Source organism: Mirounga leonina, unplaced genomic scaffold (genome assembly GCF_011800145.1).
Source record: "Mirounga leonina isolate KUSES-001 unplaced genomic scaffold, KU_Mleo_1.0 Mir_93, whole genome shotgun sequence".
NCBI lineage: Eukaryota > Metazoa > Chordata > Mammalia > Carnivora > Phocidae > Mirounga > Mirounga leonina.
Genome location: NW_023270854.1, coordinates 31,283,271 through 31,299,969, shown reverse-complemented (window position 1 = coordinate 31,299,969; position 16,699 = coordinate 31,283,271). Strand labels below are relative to the sequence as shown.

The 16,699-nt window shown below is 36.8% G+C and overlaps 1 pseudogene; it reads right to left on the bottom strand.

The window, feature by feature from the left end:
- Nucleotides 1-13,404: 13,404 nt before the first annotated feature.
- Nucleotides 13,405-13,460, bottom strand: LOC118004795 (annotated as a pseudogene).
- Nucleotides 13,461-16,699: the final 3,239 nt, after the last annotated feature.

The window sequence follows — 16,699 nt, the reverse complement described above, 5'->3', positions numbered from 1 at the left end:
CACAAGGCAGGGAAAGAGACCCTCACAGTAAGGAGAGAGGGATTATTGCAGTAGAGAGAATTCTCTTACCGTAAGATCTGCAACCATCTCTATGGTGAGACCAAAAGAGTTTTTCATTTATAGGGAGGAGTAAACAAGGCTAATACGAAGGGAGTGTGGGGCAGTGGGATGAAAGATGTGGTGTGATGAGACAGGAGATCAGAGAACGTTTTGCCCTGAGGATGGTCTAGGGAGGAGGATGAAGTTTAAGTCTGGGTTGTGCTCTGGCTCTGGCTCTGGCTCAGGCTCAGCCTCAGCCTCAGGCTCTGGCTCAGGGTAGGCTCAAGTTCAGGGATCTGGGGGGAAGGAAAGACTTAACAGAAGCTTGGCTAACAAGCATTTTATTTCAATTGGTCAGTGGGGACAAAGCAGTTCAGCTAATCATTAATAAGACAAAGAACGGGAATTTGGAGTGTCTATGTCTGTCATTGTCATAAATAAACAAGGAGGGGGGCATCTGGGAGTCATTATCTGTGTCATGGGGAAGAGTGCTTCTTTGCAGTAGGCTGTCTCCAGAATCCAAAAGGATGGGGGAATTTCTTAACCTATGCTGTTTTCCAGGAGTACAGGGCTCAAGTGAAATTCAGTGTCAAAAGAAAGGATTTTCTTAAATCAAAAGGGTCAGAAAAGGGAGGAAAGAGGGAGTTGGGGAACAGTTTCCCAGGGAGAATGGTTGCTGACCTCCATCAGCCCTGCTGCGGGGAAGGGCCCACAGAGCTGTAGTGATGACCCCTGGAGCAAAGAGGATACTGGATAATCTCTGGCATACTCTCCATGGTGGTGTGGATGTCCCTCCCCTGGGTGTTCACCGACATCCAGAAGCTTCTCTAGCAGAAGTAATCAAGAGTAAAGCCTGCCTTGCTGTAAGACTTTGCTGGTTCCTTCTAAATACCTAGACCTCATGGAGCTGAACTCCTGGTAAAAAGATAGATATACAAGTAAATAAAGAAAACAAATATAGAATATGATAAAAAGTAAGACAGCATGAAGCAAAGTAACAAAGATATCTACTTCAGGTAGATTAAGGAGGGAGAGCCATCATTATGTATATTTTGGTCTTGGCTTGAAACAAATATTCTGTATCATATTTAGGAAATATTTTATTTTTATTTCACTGAACATTTTTTGCCTAATATTAAACTGAGGTTATTTATAATTTGTGCCTATAAGTAGAAGTGAATTTCATTTATAGTTTTCTTTATTTTTCATTTATCTGGTTTAAAGTCAATGTTATATTATTTTAAAATTAAGAGACTTTTCACCTAATAACACAGGGAAGCTACTTTTTCAATGAAAGAAAAGATTCACTTATTGAAACATTTAGTTAGGTCAAGTAACATTTTAAAAATAATTATTTAATGGTTTTTAAATTTTTAAAATGAATTTTAACTACTGAGATTTTCTATTTCTTCCTGAGTTTATTATAATCACATTTTCTGAAAATTATTAATGTTCTCCATGTATTCAAATATAATTACATATGATTTTCTTAGTATTATTTCCACCTCACCTATATGTGCATCTACTCTATTTCTTTTACTAATTTGAATATACATGTCCTTTTTTATTGCTTATGTTAGTATTTTATCTCTCTTTGTTATTTGTTTTTCTAAGAAGCTAAACAAACATATTAATTCCACTCTCTTTCTGCCTTCTTAATTATTAATATTTTTATTTTTGGCTTCATTATTTTATTTTTCCTCAAAATCTTAAGACTGCATTATTTGAAGAATTGTTCAGAGAAATATTTTATAAATTTTCATGTAGGTGCATGTTTTCTGTTTTAACGTTTGCTATTATTTTGAGTTTTCTTTTTGGGAGATCTTAGAATAAGATTCAGACAATTTCTTGCTTTTTATATTCTACCCACAAATAGAGAGTTTGGCAAATACCTATTAAATATGTTTATAATTTTGTCTCCTTAGTCTGGTAAAGCCTTGAGGGAGTTGCATAAAAATTGCCAACTTTTTACCTTATATACTTTACTTATTTTATAGTAGAAAGATAACTCCATGATAAATTTTACCCTTTATCTTATAAAGGTGATATTTGTCACACAAGATGATTCTCCCAGATTCCATGAATCTCAATTTTCATAAGGATCACTGCTTTTTTCTCTCTCTTCCTCCCTTTCTTCCTTCCTCCCTCTTTTTCTCTCTCCTCCCTTCCTTCCTCCCTTCCTTCGTTCCTTCCTTCTCTGCTTGCTTTTCTATCTATACATTCTGAATCTCCCTGTCTAGGTAAGTATCTTGTCAAAGTTTTCTTTCTTTTTCTTATTTATTTTATTTTTTACCTAATCTGAAAGTAATAATCTAATAAGTCAGATAACTGTCTTATAACTGTATTAGCCAAATGGTTTAGTTTACATCAGTTTTCTTCTTTTATGCTTTTACTTAATACAAATCCTTGGGATGTTCTTGATTTCCTATCCTTTGCAAAATGAATTATATTTTACCTCCTGCATCCTTACTCCCTTCTGTAACTTGGGAAGTGCAGATTTACTTCTAAATTCTACTTGTAGCTTTTTTTACATTTTAGAAAACAGATGTGTACTTTATCCTGTGTTTTTCTCTATTATCAATTTGTCTTATTGACAATGTTACTAAAATGTATTTTTAAATACAGATGCAGGAGGTTTATACAAAATTTCTTATACAAAAATATTTTGTATAAGAAAACTTATGAAGACTTTCCCCATCAAATGTCAAAAGATATTAAAGTGCAATAAACTGAAAAATATGGTTCTGTTGCAGAATACCTATCTGAACAGTGGGAAAGAGAAGTAAATTAAGAAACAGCCTCAGGAATTCAGGAAAATTAAGTTGATGAAAAAGTTAGCATTTCAAATAGGAGGAGAAATGATGGATTATTCAATAAATGATATTGAGGAAGATAATTATATATTTGAAAAAAGTGAAGTTAAGTCTAGGCCCTATTCCAGAAGCATATATTCTAATAGGAAAGGACAAACTGACAAATAACATCATTTCGGGCATTTCTAAGAAAATAAAGGAAATTAAAAGGGTAGAGAGTACTCATCAGGGTAGGGGTGATGGGGAATTTTAATAGGGAAATGCCAAAAACTTTTTTAGGAGAAATATCTATGAATCAGCCATAAAACTTGGGAAAGCACATTTTAGGCCAAGGGCTTCACAAGAAAATGGGCACAGCAGGCTTGACTATGAGACAAAGGCCAGTACCACTACAGCTGGAGAAAAAGTAAAAATAAAAATGTTAAAATCAAATTAAAATAAGAGAGATTCTTTTTAAGCCACATTGGCAAATTTTATTTAGTAGCTACCTGGTTTGACAAAAGTGTGGGAAAATAATCAGTTTTACATTCCTAGTTAGATTGTAGATTCATAAAATCTATGTGGAGATCAATTGGCAGTATCCATCAAAATATGTAAATGTGTATCTCATTACCCACAGTCCCTCTTCCTAACATCTGATAGAAAAATTCACATAAATAAGCAAAAGAATATGTGTTACAGTGTTGGTAGTAGTGGAAGGTGGAGATGAACATGTCATGGCACAAACCACACAATGAAATATAAGGCAGCTGTTAAAATAATAAGATCTACCGATTTACTGATCTGGAAATGTTCCCACAATACACACATTGCTGTTGTTTTGCTTTATTTAAAATTGTTTTACTCTCAACAAAGTGGTTTTAGAGTGAATATACCTCATTTATATGTGACAAACCCACAGCTAACATCATACTCAGTGGTGAAAAACTGAAAGCTTTTCCTCTAAGGTCAGGAAGAAGATAAGGATGTCTACTCTAGCCACTTTAATTCAACACAGTATTGGCAGGCCTAGCCTAGTTCAATCAGACAAGAAAAAGAAAGAAAAGGCATCCAAATTGGTAAAGAAGAAGTAAAACTGTTACTATTTGCAGATGACATGATACTATACATAGAAAACCCTAAGAAACCACCAAAAAATTATTAAAAGTAATAAATGGGGACATCTTATTAGCTCAGTAAGTAGAACATGTGACTCTTGATCTAAAGGTCCTGAGTTCAAGCATGTTGGGCATGGAGCTTACTTAAAAAAAAAAAAAGTAATAAATCAATTCAGTAAAGTTGTAGGATACAAAATTAACACAGAAATCTGTTGCATTCCTATACACTAATAAGAGAGTAACAGAGAGAGAAATTAAGAAAATAATTCCATTTACAATGGCACCAAAAAGAATAAAATACCTAGGAATGAACTTAACCAAGGAGATGGAAGACCTGTCCTCTGAAAACTATAAAACATTGATGAAAGAAATTGAAGATGACACAACCAAATGAAAAGACAAACCATGCTCATGGACTGAAAGAATTAATATTGTTAAAATGTCTATACTACCCAAAGCGATCTACAGATTCAATGCAATCCCAGCAAAATACCAGTAGGGGCGCCTGGGTGGCTCTGCTCAAGTCAAGATCTCAGGGTTGTCAGATCTAGTCCTAGGTCAGGATCTGCTTTCAGTGGGGAGTCCGCTTGAGATTCTCTCCCTCTACTCCTCCCCCTACTCATGTGCTCTCTCTCAAATAACTTATTTATTATTTATTTATTTATTTATCTCAGAGAGAGACAGTATGAGCAGGAGGGGCAGAGGGATAGAGGGAGAGAAACTCCATGTAAACTCCATGCTGAGCGCACAGCTCTACGTGGGGCTTGATCTCACTACCATGAGATCTGACCTGAGCCGAAACCTAGAGTCAGAGGCTCAACAAGCTGAGCCACCAAGATGCCCCATAAATAAATAAATCTTAAAAAAAATACCAGTAGTATTTTTCACAGGACTACAACAAATAATCCTAAAATTTGTATCGAACCACAAGTACCCCAAATAGCCAAAATAATCTTGAGAAAGAAGAACAAAGCTGGAGCTATCACAATCCCAAATTTCAAGATATACTACAAATCTATAATGATCAAAACAGCATGATGCTAGCACAAAAAATAGACACATAGAACAAAGGAATAGAATACAAAACCAAGAAATAAACCCACACTTATATGGTCAATTAATCTATGACAAAGCAAGCAAGAATCTACAATGGAGAAAAGACAGTCTCTTCAATAAATGGTGTTGGGGAAATTGGATAGCTATATGCAAAAGAATGTAACTGCACAACTTTTTTTATACCATACACAAAAATAAACTTAAAATAGATTAAAGACCTAAATATGAGACCTGAAACCATTAAACTCATAGTAGAAAACATGGGCAGTAATCTCTTTAACATCAGCCCTAGAAACATTTTTCTAGATAGCCCCCTCAGGCAAAAGAAACAAAAGCAAAAATAAAGTACTGGGACTACACAAAACAAGAAACTTCTGTACAGTGAAAGAAACCATCAACAAAAGAAAAAAGCAACCTACTAAATGGGAAGAGATACTTGTAAATGATATATCCAATAATAAAAGAATAAATAAAGGAATAAAATCCAAAATATGTGAAGGACTTATATGACTTGACATTAAAAAAAAGAAATAAAAAAATTAAAAATTAAATTTTAATTAAAAATGATTTAAAAAATGGGCAGAGAACCTGAATGGATATTTTTCCAAAGAAGACATATACAGATGGCCAACAGACCAATGAAAAGATGCTCAACATCACTCATCATCAGGGAAATGCAATCAAAACCACAATGAGATACCACCTTACACCTGTCAGGATGGCTAAAATCAAAAAGATAAAAAATAACAGGTGTTGATAAGGATGTGAAGAAAAGGGACCCCTCATGTACTATTGGTGGAAATGTAAATTGGCACAGCCACTGTGGAAAAAGTATGGAGATTCCTCAAAAAGTTAAAAATAGAAATACTATATAATGCAGTAATTCCACTACTGAGTATTTACCCAAAGAAAATGAAAATACTAATTTGAAAAGATATGCACTCTCCTATGTTTATGGCAGTCTTATTTACAATAGCCCAAATATAGAAACAACTTAAGTGTTTATTGATAGATTAATGGATAAAGAAGATATGGTATATACACACAATGGAATATTACTCAGACACAAAAAGAATGAGATCTTGCCATTTGCAACAGTATGGATGGATCTAGAGGGCATTATGCTAAATGAAATAAGTCAGATAAAGAGAAATACCATATGATTTCATTTATATGTGGAATCTAAAAAACAAAACAAAGCAGAAACAAACCCATACATATAGAGAACAAACTGGTGCTTGCCAGAGGGGAGGTGGGCAGGGGGACAGACAAAATGTTTTTCCTTAAATACAAAACAAACAAATGGTCTTATACAATGCATGTTTAAGTAGGAAAAATTTCAGGAACGGCATAGTGTGATCAATTGTTATTTAAAATATAATTTATTTGGGGTGCCTGGGTGGCTCAGTCAGTTAAGCGGCTGCTTTCAGCTCAGGTAATGATCCCAGGGTCCTGGGATTGAGCCCCGCATCGGGCTCACTGCTCGGCAGAGAGCCTGCTTCTCCCTCTCCCTGCCACTCTGCCTACTGTGCTATCTCTGTTAAATAAATGAATAAAACTCTTTAAAAAAGTAAATAAAAATATAATTTATTTTAATGTTATATATAAATATATATGCAATGCTATATATTTAGACATGAATTTTGAGGGGAGGGGGCCTGGGATCTAACATCAACATGTGGTATAAGAAATAAAACTTGAAAGTTTTCTCCAACATATCTTGAGTGTTATTTCTAAGGCTTTTATGTTACAGAAATTCTTCATACGTTTGCCCATATTTGAAAAGAGTAGCATCTTATTTCTGTGGTTGGGTACTGACTGCTATCAGAATTCTCTTTTCAGGTTCAAAGGTCAAAGGCTGATTGATGTGAATTCTCATTGTTAGTTCTCCTCCTGCCAACCTGAGGTGGATGGGAAGGATGGTACATCGTGTGTGCACAAGTCTTCACTGGGCCTTTTCTTCTCCCAGGAACCAGTTTTTCTGTAACTGCGGTTTCTTAACAGCACTCCTCAAATTATATTATTATTGTCAAATAAAATGACTTTAGGGAGAAAGTGAGGCAGCCGTATCTTACAGTTTTATGATTAGCATTTTTCCCCCAGGACTGGATTTCTCCTTTCCCTTCTTGAGTGAATAAAATATATTTCTGAAATTCTAGAAAAGTGGTGTTTCTCTAAATCTATGTGTCTAACGTGGTTGTTCTTTCATGAAGAGAAAGGGCAGAGCACTATTACATATATTTTTGATTAGCTTTGGATCCTGGAATAAGATTTTATTTACTGCTTAGGTACAGTATAGATTCAAAACTTTCTTGGTGCGCCTGGGTGACTCAGCCAGTTGACTCAGTCAGTTAAGCATCTGCCTTTGGCTCAGGTCAAGATCTCAGGGTGCTGGGATGGAACCCTGTGCAGGGAGCTGCTTCTCCCTCTCCTCCTCTCTCTGCCCCTCCCCCTGCTCGTACTCTCTCTCTTTCTCTCTTGCTCTCTCTCTCAAATAAATAAAATCTTTTTAAAAAGTTTTCTTAAGTGACTCAGCAAGAATGAAAGATTTATGTTCAGAACCTGGACTATCAGCCGCTCAGAATAGACAGTTCCCAACTCAAAAACAAACAAAAAACCCCCACAAAAAAATCAAGATGCCATAAATATTACCTTCATTATTCTCATCAGATAATCTTCCCTTCCAAAGGCAATCAGTTTGGTTTTTTTTTTTTTTAAGATTTTATTTATTTATTTAACAGAGAGATAGCAAGAGCAGGAACACAAGCAGGGGGAGTGGGAGAGGGAGAAGCAGGCTTCCCGCCAAGCAGGGAGCCCGATGCGGGACTCGATCCCAGGACCCTGGGATCATGACCTGAGCCGAAGGCAGACGCTTAACGACTGAGCCACCCAGGCGCCCCAAAGGCAATCAGTTTTATTAACTAAACCTACAAGAAACAAAGTAGACAGGTGTCTGCTCTTTTGAATAGTGTTATTTTAGGCAAACTGGAGATGTAACGTGCCCCTACGTCCCACCAGTTAAAATGTCCTATTTGCTGCAATAGTATTTTAAATAAACTGACTTCCTGTTATGTATTTCCCACAGCTTCCTAGTATTTCGATTTCGGTTCTGTTAAATTCATCGTCTAAGTCCTATAAGCACCTCTTTCATATATCACCATTTCTTTGTCTGCGTTCATGGTTTTCATTACCACCAGAAGGCTCACCTTTCTCTCTTTCGCTTAAATAAATCTTTCCTATCTTTCAAGGTCCTACTCAATTCTTAACTGTTTTGAGGCATTCCTCACATCTTTAGTCATATTCTTTCATCATAGTTCCTATAGTACTTACAGTTCGTAGTGTATTATTCCAACACCTAATTATATGTTGTTGTATTGTGCTATTCAACTTTCTTTGCTTTCACGGACTGTGAGTTCTACCAATGCACAGATAATACACTTCTATTAAATTACCTACAAAAAGAGGGGCGCCTGGGTGGCTCAGTCAGTTAAGTGTCTGCCTTAAGCTCAGGTCATGATCCCAGGACCCTTGCTCGGCGGAGAGCCTGCTTCTCCCTCTCCCTCTGCCTGCCGCTCCCCCTGCTTGTGCTCTCTCTCTGTCAAATAAATAAATAAAATCTTTTTAAAAAATTACCTACAAAAAGAGACACATGATAGGCATTTATTAATAAACAGCACAGAGATTACCTGATTATTTAATTAATTTTAGGAAATGATGGCTATAGCAGTGACTACTCAGGTGTAGACAGATGCACCAGCATCACCTGGGTACTTTTGAAATCATGCATAACCTCTGTACCCTCTCATTCTTCCTCTACACCTCCACTGTGTCCATCTGGTGTTCCCACTCAAGGGGACATTCCTCTCTGTGAGAATTATCATCACAGAAAGCAAAGGGCATCAATGAAAATGTGTCATAATCTTCTATGTGACAGAGTGGAAAAAAACCTTTTCGTGGCTGAGCTAGAGCACAGAGCATGTAAGGCTGAGTAAAGACAAATACTGGAAAGATAGGTCATAGCCTCCTCCCTAATGAGAAATGTTTATCTGTGGGTTATTTGGGGATGGAGATAGGCCAAATTATGGAAGGTCTTGGAGACCATGTGGGCATTCTGGCTATATTAATATATATATATATATATTATATATATATATAAATATATATGCATGATTTGGAACTTGGCGTTTTCCACTAAAGAATATATCTTTACACCTCTTTCCATATTACATATATTATATATATATGTTTGTATATATACATATATATATATATGCATGATTTGGAACTTGGTGTTTTTCACTAAAGAATATATCTTTACACTTCTTTCCATATTACTGTGTAGGAATTACATCATTTTACCACTTCATGCCCATTAGGTTATATTATTTAAAAAAATGGAAAATAACAAGTTTTGGCCAGGGTATGGAGGAGAAGTTGGAGACCTTGTGTATTGTTGGCGAGAGTGTTGGTACCACTGTGGAAAACGGTTTGGCAATTCCTATACAAGTTAAGCAAAAAATTACCATATGATCCAGTAATTCTACTTCTGGGAATATATCCAAAAGAACTGAAAGCAGGGACTCAAACAGATATCTGTACAACCATGTACATAGCAGCAATATTTATAATAGCCAAAAGGTGGAAGCAACCCAAGTATCTATCAGTAGATGAAAGAACAAAGTGTGATATATACATGCAATGGAATATTATTTAGTGCTAAAAATGAATGGAATTCCGATACATGCTACAAAAGCTTAAATACTGAAAACATGATACGTGAAATAAGCCAGGCACAAAGAACAAATATTGTATGATTTCACTTATGAGGCACCTGGAATAGACAAATTCATAGAGACAGAAAGCAGAATAAAGATTGCTAGGGGCTGAAGGAATGAGAGAAGAGAGACCTATTATTTAATGGGCTTAGAGTTTCTGTTTGGGACGATGAAAATGTTCTGGAAATGGATAGTGGAGATGATCACATAACATCATGAATAGACTAAATGCCAATGAATTGTACACTTAGCATGGCTAAAAACAGTTAATTTTTTTTTTAAGAGAGAGAGAACTAGAGCATGAGTGGGGTGGGGAGAGGCAGAGAGAGAGAGGGAGAGAGAAAACTTTAAGCAGGCTCCATACTCAGTGCAGAGCCCAACATAGGGCTTGATTTCACGACCCTGAGATCATGACCTGAGCTGAAATCAAGAGTCAGACACTTCACTGACTGAGCCACTCAGATGCCCCCAAACAGTAAAATTTATATTATGTATATTTTGCCACAATAAAAAAAGGAAATGTTTCATTTTAAAAGGGAAGTTTTGTTATATGGATAGTGCAAGCCCAATTTTCATATACCTATTTATTTTTTGTTTCATTTGCTCAGAATTATTTTATAGGAGACACCAACTACATTTGTGTGTTTCAGGTTCCCATGTATGAAAAACCCATTCCTTCCATCTGCCCATCTCCCTCCATTATGTTGCCCACGTAGGTATATCAATCACACCCTTGCCCTACTCCTCTACACTGCAGCCCCCAAAATCTATTCCCTTTCTCCTGACCACATACTCCAGACATCCAGTTCTAATGGAGGGGCCATCCCATGCACATGCAAGTCCAACAGAATCTGAGAATGTTGCAAATGAAATGAGACACTTTCTGTACTGTTGCTACCTCATAAAATATGTTTCTACTTAATTTGATTGAGCATTCATAGGTTTAACTATACTTCCTCATTTTAATCTTATCTCACTATTTATAGCCAGCTGTGAGTTTATTTTTTTAAGTAATTATTTTCATTCCAACAAACCTCCTTTTCCATAATTGTCTAATTAATCCAGATGTGGGTCTTCTGTGACTCAACTCACACAAGTCTACTCAGATACCATTGCCTGACAATCTGACCAACAGTTTTATGTTACCTATTCCTTTGTTTCTCAGGTAAACACCCATCATTCATTCTCAGGTAGCATTCATCATTCTAGGCAGTTCCAGTATTTTCTCATTATGGCCAGAAGCTAAAGTAATTATGCCTTGGGCTTAGTTACCTCAGCAATGTCTCTTCAATGGTTTATAGTTCTATATCCTTCAGAGAATTTTCCAGAAGTCTCTCAATTTCAGGGAAGAAGGAGGGGGTTGGAGTCAATGCTTTCTTATCATAATCAATATACTTATTTCATTCTCCATTGTTAAATACTATTCTAAATCTTATAGCAGAAGCAAAATGATTATAGAGCCAAACTTGTTATATAAACAGATTTGACTTTAGCTATACTATTTATCCATAATGTTAATTTTGAAGTTCCATTAACTTAATATGACTCCAAGGAGTAACTATTAAGAAAATATATGTTGATAGTAAAAACATGTAAGAGCTCATTTCAATAAATAAAAAGTTTTGTTGTGACAGAAGACCACATTATCATCAGCCACAGATACATAATGTGAGAGGGGATATGGATAAGGAGGAAAGGAAAAGAGTTCAATTAAAAGACAAAAATCAGCACCTAACAAATCAAACAACAATACAGTAAAAAATCAGTGAGCTGTGTATATGATTCTGAATCTACTCCACAGGCATCTGAAACATAGTTGGGGAGATAAAATCATGTGAGCCAGTGGTCTGCCCTTTATAATTATTTATGGGGTTCACAAAAGAAACCTCTGAGGTGGTCAAGGCACATAGAAGGCTGTGTTAAGGTGTCAGGTACTTGGGCACCATCTTGAAAAGTGGATAGGACTGAAAAAGTGTGCAGAAGGGCTTAATGTCCAAGGAGCAGGAAGATCCACAAAACAGTGGGCCTGTAGTAGATGTGACTGGAGGTGACCAGAAGAATGCTGAAGATAACAGGAAGAACTGAATTGATACCAAACAAAGTAGCAGTAATTCAGATGTAGTCAATTTGGTGGGTGCGGGCAGCCCGTAGGTGGCTCTGAAGACCAGACTCTCTATGGGAGCAGTGGAGGACCCATGGTAGAAAGGACATTTTAGGAAGACAAATCTGGTGGCAACATGCAAAATATTCTGGGAAGGAGAGAGATTACAGAACAAAAAAAGCAAGAGGAGGAAGAACAATGGATAGAGGTTGTATCCTTATGAACCATGACTTTCCTGTGAGGTGAAGTAGGTAGAGGAGGGTACATTGGCTTCCCACTGTGTGGATGGGGAGAAGCAATACAGTGTCTCACTGTTTGATTTGTTTCAAATCATACTATTTAATGTGAGATTTCATAAACATTAGGGTTTATTTTATTTTACAATGGGGGATATTAAAGGTTAGGACTACTGCTAAGATAATGCTTTGAGTTTTTATTTTTGTCAGTTTGCTTTTTAATGTATAAGCATGAAGGAAATTACAAAAGGTACACATAATCCTTTAAAATTATATTTAGAATTAAGTCAAAGAAAAATTACCTAAAGTAATTATAACATAAGAGCTAATGTTTATTGAATGTATACTATGTACCAGTTAATATTCTAAGCTTTTTAAAAATCAGCACAAAAATCTCTATAAGGGGGCACCTGGGTGGCTCAGTTGGTTAAGCGACTGCCTTCGGCTCAGGTCATGATCCTGGAGTCCCGGGATCGAGTCCCATGTCGGGCTCCCTGCTCAGCAGGGAGTCTGTCTCTCTCTCTGACCCTCCCCCCTCTCGTGCTCTCTATCTCATTCTCTCTCTCAAATAAATAAATAAATAAAATCTTTAAAAAAAATCTCTATAAGGCAGGTACTATTATCTCCATTTTACAGACAGAAAACCAAGTATTAGAGAAAATAAAGTTGTTCAGGATTGCAGAGCTGGAAGTGATAAAATCAGGATGAGAACCCAGGCAGTCTGCTTCTGAGCCCATGCTGCTAACCACCAGCCAACATGGCCAAAAAAGGAAAAATAAAGGAAATCTAACACCAAACCTTAGAACATAGTCACTCTGCTGTACATTAGATCTCTAGAACTATAATTAGCAATATTGTATAGTAATACTCAAAATTCTCCAAGAGGGTAGATTTTAAGTGTTCTCCCCAGAAGGGAAAAATAAAAAGGTAACTGTGTGAGGCTATGGACATGTTAGTTAACTTGCGTGTGGTGATCATTTCACACTGTATACATATATTGCAACATCATAATTATATAAAATTCTTAATTATATAAAATTCTTATAAAAAGAAAATAATAAAACACAGTCCCTCTACTAATAACAGTAACAGTGATAATTAGGAGATTACAGAGTCTTCTAAAGATTGCTTTCACCACCATATCACTGCATAAGGTTCTTTTTTTTTTTTTTTAAAGATTTTATTTATTTATTTGAGAGAGAGAGAATGAGAGACAGAGAGCATGAGAGGGAGGAGGGTCAGAGGGAGAAGCAGACTCCCTGCCCAGCAGGGAGCCCACTGCGGGAGAAAAATATGGAATGCTTCACGAATTTGCGTGTCATCCTTGCGCAGGGGCCATGCTTGCATGAGGTTCTTATCACTTGACAGGAGAAACTAAGGCACGGAGAGAGTATTTGATAGAATATACTAGAAGGACCGGGTTAAGCTTGAGCTTTTTTCAGGGCTTCAATACTCTTCCACTTTACATAGTACATACACAATTACCACTAAAATTTAGCAAGTAACGGGGAAAAAAAAAAAGTAAAATGTCCCCGAAGAAAGTCACCAACAATCAAAACTGAGGGGAATGTCAGAAGTAACAAATAGCACCTGCAGAAAATGAATGAATTAGGTACTTATAATGCTTTATTATTTTAAATTATGGCACCTCTAGCTGAGCTGGGAAGGCTCTTTTTTTCCCCTGGTTATTGTATCTTTAAAAATATGAATTCCATCTCGACTGCCTCTTTAAATAAGATTAATTCACAGCATTTCCCATTTAATTGCTTTATCTGTTTTGGTCCATTAGATTCTATTCGAGAATATAGCTTTTATGATAAATTAAATTCTAGGGTTTTATTTTGACATCTAAGTTAATTTTTAATTCTGGAAAAAGTTCTGCCCTAAGCAATTTAGTTCTTTCAGAAGTGCTAGAGAAAAAAAATGGTATTTGGAGCATTTTAAGTTATCCATGGAACAGGTATTTCACAGCCAACCAGACTGGGCTTTCTTTGGGTTTTCTTAGTCTGTGCCTCTAATGAAAGGTCTCTTTGAGGGATGTTTGTGTATTGTATTAGCTTTTCCTAAGATTTCTAAAGGGAGACTTCATCAGAGGAAATTGCCTGGTCGGTGCACACCTGACCATCAGGTTGGAAATGAATCTCCATGCTGTCTTCACTTGAGTAACTGAAAAGGTATTTGAGTCTTCCATAAGGGTAACTCACTCTGAGTTAGGGCTTGGCCATGGAATCAGAGCCTCTCAAAGAATTAGAGGGATACAAACAATTAATAAAGGGATTAGGGCTTACACATTTGTGAGAAGAGCAGGGCGAGTAGAAAGTCAGGACGGGACGACTGTAGTCACAAGGTTGGCAAAACAGTCATTGCTGGCTTTAGCTTGAAGTACTGGAGTGGGTGGCTGGCAGAGAACATGCTTCAAAGTTTCCAAGTTTACAGGACGGTCCTACCACTGTCCCAGTCTACTTCATCAGAGTGGGAGCTCATACATGAGTCTGAGAAGCCAACTCCCTTTGGCTGCCATAACTTCCCAAGGAGGCCTGTGTTCCCTTCCACCTTCTATATCTGGAGCTATACAAAAAAAGGGAGTTCTGAGAACTGTAGTTCCTGGCTTTTCCTCAGCAGCACGGATTAAAAAGGTTAGAATTGGGAGTGTGGCTCAGTCGGTTAAGTGTCAGCCTTCATTTCAGGTCATGATCCTGGGGTCCTGGGATGGGTCCCATGGCGGCCTCCCTGATCAGTGGGGAGCCTGCTTCTCCCTCTCCCCACCCCCTGCTTCTCCCCAGCCCCTGCTCGTGCTCTCTCTTGCTATCTCTCTCTCTCAAATAAATAAATAAAATCTTTAAAAAAAAAAAAAAGGTTAGAATTGGCAGTGGTGATGCCCAGATGACAACAATGCAGCCTCTCTTATAAGACACAGAATAAAATAGGCCATTATATCACACAACTATGACAGTCCAATACCCTTCCATCCCTACAATGAGACTTTTATCTTAAAGTATCATGAGATATTGACAATCAAACCAGTCACTGTCAGTTTGGGCATCTATTAGGTAGCTGGCATTACGGTAGGTACTATGAATAAGATGACTTTTTTCTTTTTTCTTTTAAGGCACAAAATTATATTATGGTCTGAAAAAATATACATTTTGGGTCTGCCTAAAAATTTGACACAATTTGAATGTTGAAATGTAGCAATAATTTATGGGGTGCTTTAATAGTTTGTTGAAATAAGGAATCTGGTTGTTTGAAATACTGATTCAGAAATTTTAAGACATTTGAAAGCATACTTTTTCCACACATTTAAGACATAAAACTTGGGGGGAACAAGAAAAGGAAAATTCCACTAGTTACTATTGGACTTACTAGTGGTCTATCTGCACTTGAACAGCTCATGGGAAGTTGAGCCTTGCAGAGATATGGCATACAATTTTGTGCCTTAAAACTATTTTTTTTAAGTGTTGAATATGTATCATTTTCACAACAGCCATTGTCTCCTCAATGTCTTTGCCAACAAGTAATCTAGTAGACTTTGAAGTCTTGGGAGGCAGATACCATATCTAGGACATCTATTTGCATTGACCAACAGTCTCTACGTGCTAGAGACTCAACACAAGTGTATGGAAATAATATTTATAATAATTTAAAAAATATAGTCCTAGGCAATATTGAGAATGTGTATATGTGACCTCTAGGAAAGTGTCTCTCTTCCAAGGTATCTCACAGGGTGGCATTTATTTTCTTGGTAAATTTTCTCACAATGGCTTAGATGGTGGTGGCCCTTATCCTTAGGAACCTGCCTCTGTCAGCACATTGTGACTGCACCCATATTTCTAAAACATACTCACTCTAACCAAACTTGTGAGACTGAGGAATAAACTCAGGATGTCAGTTTATTTATTTACTGTAAACAATACCTTTCTACTGGGAGGATAAATTCCACTCATAGGAAATGAAATATGCAAAGTCTATATGGCCAAATATTTTCTTCTTGGGAGAAGGTATATGTGGGAAATGAGATAATAATAAGAATTAGTGAATATCTGATTCAGAAAAAAGTAGCTAATGGAATTAATATTAGTCTGAGATTGGAATGGTCTCATCAAATAGGGCCAGAACACATGAAATCTATTAGAAATCTCCTTTGGCATCCCTCTCCACAGGATGGCCTTGCCAAAGGGAGCAGAACACCCTAAGCCCTTTATCTAAAATTTTCATCTTCTGAGCAGAGTCCTGAAGGGCACTGCCAACGTATGTCCATGTGGTTCTTGCTCTCCCCTTTGCTCCATCACTAACCACACCAGCTTCCTCACTCTTCCTAAAACTTGCCAGGCACTCTCCCATTTCAGGGCATCTGAAATTCGCTCTGCTTGGAAAGTTTATCCTCAGGCTAGTATCTGCATGACATTCTCTCTCTCTCTCTCTCCCTTTCTCTTCCCCTCTCACTAGCCAATCTAAAATTTTTACTCCCCCCATCCAACATATTTGATTCCTAAAAGATTGCCTAACATACAATAGAGGTTCAATAAATATTTTTGAACAAATGAATAAATGAAAATTGGATTTCAATTAACTTGTTTTTTTC